Raw genomic sequence first — 11,290 nt, 5'->3', positions numbered from 1 at the left:
CAGACCGGGTCAACCCTCCCGACCGCAGACCCCACCACTCCTCTTGTCTGTGTCCTCCAGCGATGTTTCAGAGGCTGAGGATGTCGACCCTGGGGGTCCCTCCTCCGATGAGGACGTGGCCCATTTAGCGGAGGACGAGGAGATGGACGGGGTCTCCAACTACTCCGATGAGGATCACGTGGCCCATTTAGCGGAGGACGTGGAGATGGACGGGGTCTCCGACGAGTACTAGAGTTGAAGTTCCAACATCATTGTGATCAGAAATGCTGAAACGCATCCATGCATCCACGCCAGCCATGTAGGAAGTTGAGCATGCTACAGACAGGCCAGAGACACCCTGTACTGGCCCAACATGCAAAGTGAGCTCAGTGACTATGTGAGCCAGTGCTCAGCATGTATTCAATACTCACATGAACAACAACAGGAAACAATTATGTCACATGCACTACCCAGAAGGCCATGGCAGATACTTAGCATTGATCTGTTCAGACAAGCAGGCAAAGACTTTCTGCTCATACTATTACTCAGAATACTGGGAAATGGAGCTGCTCCTAGATCTCTCAGCAGAAACCATAGTGCTGAGGTGCAAATGTGAATCCAATTTGCATGGCACAGGCAACCTGACCCTATGATTATAGACAGTGGATCTCAGTTTGACTGTGAAACATTTAGGAAGTTTGGGAAGAAAAGGGACTGACTCTGTCAGGTCATCATCCAGACACCCAAAGTCTAATGGGAAAGCATAGTCGGCTGGGAAGATAGTAAAAAACCTGTGCAAGAAAGCAGCCAGTGCAGGTAACGACCCATGGATAGCCATTCTGCAATGGAGAAACACTTGGAGGCTGAAGACTCTCGCCCAGTCTCTGACACACTGTTGGAGCCAAGTGTTATTACAGTAGTTACTGAAAAGCGACGGTTTAAACACCAAATAGCCAAATTCTGGTACGACAAATTAGTCTGGATCTGCTCGACCTGTCTATTGGCCAAGATATCAGAATGAAGTCTATATCTGGAAACAGGACTGGCAGGTGGAGGAAAGTGTGCCTTCAATAGGTGGGCCTATTGAACCTACCTAGTGGATGTAGATGGGACATTCTACCGGCGTAATCAGGGACCTGAGACCAGCAGGGACAGAGGCTCTCAGACACCACCCTGAGCAACACAGCAAACAGCATAGTAGTCCGGCCCAAACCACAATGGACAAGGATATTGTTACAATGTTAAAAGGGGGGAAGGGGTTCCGAATTTGAACAGTCGAACAGTTTATTTTCTAGGGAGTCAGAGAATATATGGTCAGTTCGACCTCCCAGATAAATAGGTGCTCAAGATAAGGCAAACTTTATGGCAGGAAGATAAGGCAAACTTTATGCCAGGAAGATAAGGTAAACTTTATGGCAGGAATCCAAGGGCGAACACAACCTGAAGAGATATGTGAAAGAATTAACCCTGTGAGCTGAAAAAAATGTATGCGATTGAGGCTATATGAGGTTGTGTTCTTCCTTATGTGTGTGCATATATGTTTATGTGATTACATAGATTTAGATATATTGTTACAGGACTGTCCCTCTAGTGTTGTGTATGAATGGTACATCCCAGTGGGCCCCCCTCCAGTGTTGTGTGGGAATGGTATGCCCCAGCGGGCAATTGTGATTGTTGGTAGACTTTCTGGCGTTCCTTGACAATACAGTTCTACGATATACACCTGTTCCGGTCTCCTGTGTTGTTACTTAAACACATTTTCTGCATCTTTTGAGCACCCACTGCCAGCCACTTTTACTTGAGCACCACGGTCCGTTCTTAGTTCTTTCAAAGTAATTTCCTCACATGTCACTGTGTCTGAAGTGCTCTCAAGCATCCCACTGTGGTTGCTGTGAGACAGCAGAAATTTGAGCATGGGTTTATACCTCCAATGTCCTTTCCCCCTGGGCAGAGGCCAACCAAGGATGCAGGCATCCTCTATCCCCAGCTGCTATCTGATGACTGCCGTGACTGAGGCAATATGAGGTAGTGTTCTTCATTATGTGTGTGCATATATGTTTATGTGATTACATAGATTTAGATATATGTTACATTCCACATTTTTAATCATATAAACATAAGGATAATAAAGAACAATGTTAAATGTAAATACTAAAACATGAAATGTAAAACATCAAAATAGAATGCTGAAAATGAAACACACACACAGGGAACAAAATATGTACGTAAAGCACATCACAACAGAAAACAAACCAATAACCAACCTCATAACACAAAACCAAAATTAAAAATCAAAACAAAAACTGACAAAAAGAAACCTCAAACCAAACCAACAACAATAGGTACATGTAAATGTACCTATTGTCCTACGGCATTGTCCTTTAACTCTTTCCTAAGGTTTTTAAGTTTGGCCAATGCAACTGTGAATTTTCCATCTGGGGCCGTGTTGTTAGGGAGCACAGACAACATTTCACACCAAACATACGTCTTGCTGTTTGGCTAGGATCATGTCTAGGGCCAAACGATTTTGCCAGGCCAATCTACATTTTTGTCAATTGTTCACCAGACACAAATCCACCTGAAATTTGATTTTGTGCCTTAAATTTGGGAGGACCCCCCTTGGAACTCCGAAGGCATCTATGTAGACACCGGGGGCATTTATAGATTGTGTTATTTTTCAGTTGACATGGGTGCAGTGTATCATGCAGTCCCAGACGTATGGCGATGTGGTCATGTGTACTCCATTGGTTGTGGGGTCGTAGGTTTGAAGACCACATTATCTTTAAGCGGTTGAGCATGATGCCACAGTATCTTGAGGGCTATTAATAATGTTGTGATTACTGAGTGCTAGGGTCCCTCTGACTCCGCAGAGTCATTTAAATGGGTTAAATGGGTGCCATCTGCTTTGTCGGCTCACGGTTTCTTCTGGGCATAATCACTGGGAGCCATTACTTAGCTTTTGGCGGTGGTATTGGCTTCCTCGGTGGATGCAGCGCTGATGGCATTGGTGTTGTTTTGTCCACAGGTTGGCAGGGATGTTGGTGAGCAGGTGAGACAGTTCTGGTGGTTCAGTTGGTTCCGTTGGTTCCGTTGGGGTCAGTTGGGTTCAGTCGTAGTTATATATGGGTATCAGTCAATAATTTGCGCTATTACCTTATGCTAAATGTGTGTAGCTTGGAGTAGGTGGAACTCAGTGTTTTTTTATAATTTTGCTGTGTGGTGGCTAAGCTGTGGATCCTGGGTGAGGTTAGTCACACACACACCTTAACACATCATCAGCAAAGGGCATGCAGTTGGAATCTCTCCCAGAAACTTCTCTCAGTGCACTCCAACCTTCTAGACCAGGGGTGGGCAAACCTTTTGTTCGAGGGCCACATTTAGTTTTTAAAACTGACCGGCAGGCCATACCATTAGTAGATGAGGTGAAAAATGATCAAGCATAAAGTGTAAAATATATGTGAAATCTATTTCCTCTTATCCCATTTTTTAACTAATAAATTCATTTTTAAATGAAAAATACAACAACTCACCATTGATGGTTTGGCGGACAAAGGGGCGTGGTCAAGCACAGGCTGCGGACAACAGCACGGTTCCCTTTTCCCACGGCCACGAAGCTGCCTCGAATTGGCCCAATCAGTGCCCGCACAGCGCTGATGCACAGCTCATGAGCAGCCCAGGAGTGGAAGACCAATTCTCCTGCACTCGAGAGGACTATTAGCAACCCTTTAATAATAGATCCTCAGAGATGCCATGTTGGCGCATCATGGCCAACATGGCAAGACTCCCTCCCTGAACCCTTATCTGTGGGAAGAAATGCCCACAAGTGGCGCCTGAGCAGAGAGACCCGGGAGGGGCAGGGCGCAGAGTAAAAGGCGTCCCAGAGTTGATCTGCGGGCTTCGCAACCTCCTTGCTGAAATGGAGAAAGAGCTGGGGTTCCTCCGCTTCCAGCTGGGGCACGTCCTCGCCAGAGTGAGCTCCCTGGAGCATGCCGTAACCGGCCACCAGCCCGCCGCCACTGAGAGGTCCAGACCCACTTCCGTCCCCAGGACCCACGTGGGATTTCCCGGGTCCCCAGCCAGTCGCGGTGCCCCGGAGGACAATGTCAGGGGGGGGCGCGACGTACATCCCCAGGGCCCACGCGGGATTCGCCGGATCCCCAGCCCGCCATGGTGCCCCCGCAGACAGGAGAGGAGATAACCTAGTTGTTGGTACCGAAGGGCCGCCGGGCTCACCATAACCCAATGGCCAGTCACCTCGGTTACAAAAAAACACGACAGCAGATAATGGCCTGCTTCTATTGGCCGGCATTTGGGCAGATGCGTGTAAATTGTGCACGTGTCCTGAGTGCCAGTTAGTCAACCCTCCGGCCACGCCAAGAGCACCATTGAGACACCTTCCCCCTAGTCGAGGGCCCGTTCGAAAGACTTAGTATGGACCTCATCGGGCCGTTAGACCGCAGTGCCCATGGGTATCGTTTTGCCAAAAGTGTGGTGCAGGCGCTGTTTCAGGTCATCTCCCGAGTTGGGATTACAAAGGAAATCCTGACCAACCAGGGCACTACCTTTATGTCACGTACACTTCGGGAACTTTACGAGTTACTGGGCGCAGGCTTAATTCGGACCAGCGTTCACCATCCCCAGACTGACGGCCTGGTGGGGCAGTTTAATAAAACGCTGAAAAACATGATTCAAAAGTTTGTTCACGACGATAGCCGTAATTGGGACAAGTGGTTGGACCCCCTGTTGTTTGCAGTGCGGGAGGTTTTCCCAGGCCTCCACGAGATTTTCTCCCTTTGAACTCCTCTTTGGCAGAAGATCCCGGGGGGTGCTAGACCTGATTTAAGAAACCTGGGAGGAAAGTCCTAGCAGTAAGAATGAAATACAGTATGTCATGGACCTGAGAGCAAAGTTACACGCGCTGATTCGACCGTTATCACGGGGGAATATGCTCCAGGCTCAGGAACGTCAGACATCTTATAGGAACGGGGGGCTCGACTCAGACAATTTGCACCAGGAGACAAGGTATTAGTGTTCCCTATGTCCAGCTCTAAATTGCTCGCGAAGTGGCAAGGGCCTTTTGTGGTTACACAACGGGTTAGCGAGGTCGATTATGGGGTTTGAACGGTCTGACAGGCAGGAGGCGACACTGATTTATCGCCTAAACCTCTTAAAAGAATTGAGGGAGGGGGTGTCCGTGGCTGTGATTATAGCGGTCATTGAGCGGGATGGGTTGGGACCGGAGGTTCAAAAAGCGGCCGATTGTACCCCGGCCCTGTTAAGTGACCATCTCTCTCCGTATTATTCACCGCAACACCTGGGAGTGGCATATGCAGCATGTGGGTGCTGTGCTGGAGTCCCTGAGGTGGGCTGGGCTCACCGCCAACCCAAAGAAGTGTGATGTGGGACAGCGGGAGGTACAGTATCTGGGGTACCACTTGGGCGAAGGCCTGGTCTGACCCCAGCTTGATAAAACCTTGAAGGTCGCAACCATGCCAAGACCTAAGACCAAGAAGGAGGTGAGGCAGTTCTTGGGGCTGGCCGGCTACTATAGGAGGTTTGTCCCCAACTTTTCAGAGCTAACCAGCCCCTTGACTGACTCAAAATGGTGCTCCAGATCTGGTCCAGTGGTCAGAGAAGTGCCAGCAGACGTTTGCGAGGGTAAAGTCAGCTCTCTGTGGGAAGCCAGTGCTGTATAACCCTAATTTCTCTTTCCCTTCCTGTCTGCAGACTGACGCGTCAAACAGAGGGCTGGGCGCAGTCCTGTCCCAGGAGGTTGAGGGGACTGAGAGTCCGGTGCTATACCTCAGCCGAAAACTCTCAGAGTGAAAGTCGAGGTACAGCACGGTGGGGAAAGAGTGTCTCCCCATCAAATGGGCAGTCGGTTCCCTCCACTACTACCTCCTGGGACGAGCTTTCACCCTCTGTTCAGACCACGCCCACTGCAGTGGCTCCACCGCATGAAGGACACAAATGCCTGGATCACCCTGTGGTACCTGGCTCTCCAGCCTTTTAGTGGTCCACAGGCCAGTGGCCCAGGTGGTCATCGCTGACTTTTTTGCCCGCTCTGGGGGGGGCGGGAGGGGAATCGGCTTTCGGCCGGACAGCTCCCCGGCCGACATGGGTATGTGGCGGACAAAGGGGCGTGATCAAGCACCGGCTGCGGACGACAGCATGGTTCCCTTTCCCCGCGGCCACCAAGCTGCCTCGAATTGGCCCAATCAGTGCCCGTACGGAGCTGATTGGTCCAAATCAAGGCAGGGAATTTTCTTAACGTTTTGTCTGTCTTACAGCGGGGATGGGTGCACGGCTCGTGAGCAGCCCAGGAGTGGAACGCCAATCCTCCTGCACCCGGGAAGACTATCAGCATATATATATATATATATATATATATATATATATATATATATATATACTATTCACAAAAAGTTTAGGATATTTGGCTTTAGGGTGAAATTTATGGAAAATGTAAAAAGTTCACGCTACAGTGATATTATATCCTGAAAGTAGGGCATTCAAGTAGAAGCATGCAATGGTGATTTCCTCATCTCAAACTATTTATTGAAACAAAAGCCAACAACAGTGGTGGGTATACCACAACAAAAAATGTCAGTCTCAATAACTTGTCATGTGGCCTTGAGCATCAATTACAGCTTGACAACCACGTCTCATGCTGTTCACAAGTCGACTTATTGTCTGCTGAAGCATGGCCCCCCACTCTTCTTGAAGGGCGGCCCTCAGTTCATTGAGGCTCTGGGGTAAAGAGTTACGAGCCTCTACACGGCGATTCAGCTGATCCCATAGGTTTTCTATGGGATTCAGGTCTGGAGAAAGTGCAGGCCACTCCATTTGAGGTACTACAGTCTCCAGCAGCCGTTCCCTAATGATGCGACCTCAATGAGCTGGAGCATTGTCGTCCATGAAGATGAAATTAGGCCTGTGTTGTTCATGCAGGGGCACAATGACTGGATTAATGATGTTATTCAGGTAGTATGGGCTTGTCACTGTTCCATTCACAAAGTGTAGGGCAGTTCTGTATTGACTAGACACACCTGACCACACTGTAACACCACCACCACCAAAGGCTCGTCTGGTGACGACAGTGGCTGATGCATAGTGCTCTCCTTGACGTCTCCAACATCGTTGGCGGCCATCATTTCTGCTCAACGTGAATCGACTTTCATCAGAGAACAGCACTGAGGCCACTGGTCCCTCGTCCAGCGTAAATGCTCCCTGGCCCGTGCAAGACGATGATGCCTGTGCCTGATGGTGTGGTCAGGTACCCTTGCAGGTCATCTAGCACGCAGACCACGGTGATGTAAACGGTTTCGAATGGTCTGACGTTACACTTGGGTGCCTCTCACCTCCCTTAAATGTGCCTGGAGTTGAGTGGCATTCATCATCCGGTTCCGTGGGGCACTGTTCACAATGAAGCGGTCATCAGTGTGGGATGTGGCCAAAGGACGTCCACTTCTATGCCTTTCTGTGACTCTTCCAGTCTCTCTGTATCTCTGTTGCAACCTGCTGATGACACTCTGTGACACTCTAAGCTCAGTGGCCATTTCCCTCTGAGAACATCCTGTTTGAAGCCTCGCAACGGTGAGGTACTGTTGATCAGTTGTTAGGTGTCGTCTTGGTCTCATGATGTCAAAATGTGAACAGCATGATGAAGAGGACTGTTTAAAAAACAATTCTAATTGAACCAGGAAATGTATTGGTTGATTCATCAAACACCTGTTTGAACACCTGTGAATTTTGCCGTTCAGCTCCTTGTTAGAGAACAGCAAATTATGCAAAAAGTACTGAAACTTTGAACAGTTGGACATGTGCATTCAAAAGTTTAGAGAAGGTCAAATTAAGTTCACCTGTAAAGGTTATCGTGCATTTTATCTTCATCCTGAAATTTCACCCGAAAGCCGAATATCCCAAATTTTTTGTGAGTGTGTACATATTGTGGCCTGCGTGCCAGACACTGAACTGAACAATAAATCCCAAGCCATGTTGCCGCACCACGGCCAAAAAGACCCCGTCTCCCTCCCTGAACCCTTATCTGTGGGAAGAAACCCCCACAGATGGATTTAATTAGAACAGTGTTGCTGGTCTTCCTTTTTTGCCAAAATCTGATGCCATTTTCATTGTGGAAATTCGTAGGACAGCGCTCAGGTGGTCATCAGTAAGCTGGGCTCTGTGGCGTGTTTTGTTTCTGTTCAAACACATAGGTAGAGCCAAATAACACCAGCATCTTCTTTGCGAATTGTTGGATGTTTGAAAACTTTGTCTCATTCAGTGAAGCATAAAATGTATCCAGTTTGACGGAGTTTAACGTCTCCTTTAGGACAGAGTCAGACTGGAGATCACTCAGCTCCAACAGTAATTCCTGCGATGCTGCCTCATAATCGAATGACAGAGGACATTACACCAGCTGAAGTGACTTCTCAAACTTCTCTGTGCAGGTCGTCCAGTGATTTACTGTATTTGCTGACATGGGGGCATTTCTTTCAGCGGCGCTAGCGTGGGGAAATGCGCAAAAGATTTGTTTACCATTTGTTTAGAGAACAAAGTCAATTTGACTTTGAAGGCTTTCACGTTTGAATACATGTCGTATACAAACTGATCTTTCCCTTGTAGCTTCACGATCAGCTCATTCATGTGTGCCAGTATGTCCACAGCGACACCAAATCACAAAGCCAGTGTGTTGGTACCATTAAGTGTTACAGGAAAATAACAGTGAAATTAATACAACAAATTTAAATATATTATAGGATTGTTGTTCATGTAAATACCTGGTAATCCAATGCCTGGTTAGATTAAACAACGCTGTAGTTTGCCCACCCCTGCTCTAGTCACTCACTTCCTCCTATCTCCGTCCTTGACTTTTAACAGTCCCTTTCTCATCCACACAACTCAGGAAACACACATTCTACAACTACCAAAGTCTTTCCATGTCCCAGATAGTCAACCCTAATACAGATTTTCAAAATGGCTCTGCTCACCTTAGTTACTTTGGGCCCTGTTGACTGGCCGAGTTGTGGGTCAGATGATGGTCCGCGGTTTAGACCATACAACAGACCTTCATACTCTTACAGATTCCGTTTACACACAAAACACAACAATGAATCATACAACACTTAACACACACATTCTAACACGTGCTCTTGGTGTCCACCATTAAATAGCGCCTGGATGAAGTTACTGGAGGAGCTTGTATGTACTTACGCCAACCCTCTCAGTCATTAAGACCCATTATTAGGTGGAGTGCTGGCAGGGCATTTATGACTTTGGATCAGAAGATTGCAGGCCTCGATCAGTGAGTGCAAGATAACTCCGGAGCAAGAAAACATGTTGGATAAAGAAATTTATGAAAGACAAAAATGAAATACTCGTAATTTCATATTTCATATTTATGACAAAATAAAGATGCAAATATGGTATGTGAAACAATGATGTGTCAAGTCAAGTCAAGTCACACTTTATTTGTAAAGTGCATTTTCTTTACACAGTATATTGAGGTGCAAGGCCATTTAGAGCCTTATATACAAGTAGCAAAATCTTAAAACCAATTCTAGTTTTAACAGGGAGCCAATGTAGAGATCTAATAACAGGTGGGATGTGTTCAAACTTTTTTGTCCCAGTGAGAGCAGCTGCATTTGGGATTAACTGTAGCCGCTGCACAGCTGATTTCGGGAGGCCGGTGAATAGGCCATTACAATAGTTGAATCTACTCATTATGAATGCATGGATACATTTTTCAGAGTCTGCTTTTGACAGGAAGCCTGTTAATTTTTAAATATTTTTTAGATGGTAGAAGGATGATTTTGTAATGTGATTTTGATCGCCGTCTATTATTACACCCAGATTTCTGGCTTCATTCTTGCTCTCCAGAGACAGAAGTGAGATGATCTGCAATTTTCTGTCTCTGAGCCTTTGCACCAAAGATGAGTCATGTAGTGAAGTGTCATTATTTTCTAATGACACTACACTACAGCTGATGACGGTACGTGTTTTAGCAGACAAAGGAGGTTTAATGGGTGTTTCAATGGCGGATATTAGTGAGCATGAGGCTCCCGAGTCAATGAGAAATGTTAATTTGTGACTTTAAATCAAGATTTGGGAACTCGACAACGCCATTCTAATACATGGACATGTGTATTTTGTCATCACTTTTATCATTGGGTGTCCGTTTCCTTTCCCCCTGGGCAGAGGCCAACCAAGGATGCAGGCATCCTCTATCCCCGGTTGCTATCTGATGACTGCTGCCTGGGAACGCACTCAGTCATCGATGTAGAGCATGCTGCATAGTCCTGCTTATGCTTGGCTCAGCCTTCTGGGTCGTGCTAGCAATCTGAATCTCTCTCTTTCGATCTCTCTCTCTCTCTCTCTCGCTCTCTTTTTTTTTTTTTTTATGAACACAAACTTTATTTTTCTTGATTAGTCTAGGTCAGTGGTTCTCAAAGTTTTTTCACCCAATATACACTTAAATGCTGCTTTTCAAATGTTTCATATACATATACCAGTATATTTCATTTTTTTGCTGGTGATGATTGATATGAAATATAAACACAATAATAATTGTTTAGTTATCATCATTGACTGCGTTCAAGGGCTTTTTGTCCATTAAACATATGAGGGATTTATCTTGGCATGGGGACTAGGAGACCACAGCACTATTTGTGTGGAGGCGGAGATGAGCGAGCAGTCACACTAGTTTGTACTTGGGATGTTAACGACAGTTTCCACAAAATGTAAAGTTATTGATTTTCCCAGATAGGCCTATTTATTTTCCAAACGTAATCACCACCAATCACCAGCTGTCCTTTCAGCACCACGGCTATATGGTAGTTAATGATTACATTGAAAATAATAGGATAATAGAATATTGAATATAAAATGTTGTTTATCCAACTTACATTTAATTTTTTTTCCAATTTAATTCATTATAGTATAATTATTTTAGGAATTATGAATGGCTGATCGTTTTTTAATTAACATTTAAAAAAATCGAACATAACCCCTGTAGTGCTCCAAAGTACCCCTAGGGGTACACAGGTCTAGGTGATCACAGCCTTAACTCGTTTATCAAACTTCCTATATAATTAAGTGGTTTTAAATAGCAAAAAACAACAACATTAAAGCCATACTCCTATCTAGGAGTTTGCTTTTGGTCTGTCTTACCCAGGGCCATTACCAAGTTCACTCCTGTTTGTGAGAAAATTTCTGCATACACCCTGTGTCTTTATAATCAGTAAAATCTGAAACATAAAAATGTCATCTGAATTGTTCATGCAGATACGCACCAAACTATTTTTGAGGCTTG

The sequence above is a fragment of the Zeus faber genome, assembly GCF_960531495.2.
Source record: "Zeus faber genome assembly, chromosome: 15".
Taxonomy (NCBI): Eukaryota; Metazoa; Chordata; class Actinopteri; order Zeiformes; family Zeidae; genus Zeus; species Zeus faber.
This window is presented reverse-complemented; position numbering follows the sequence as displayed.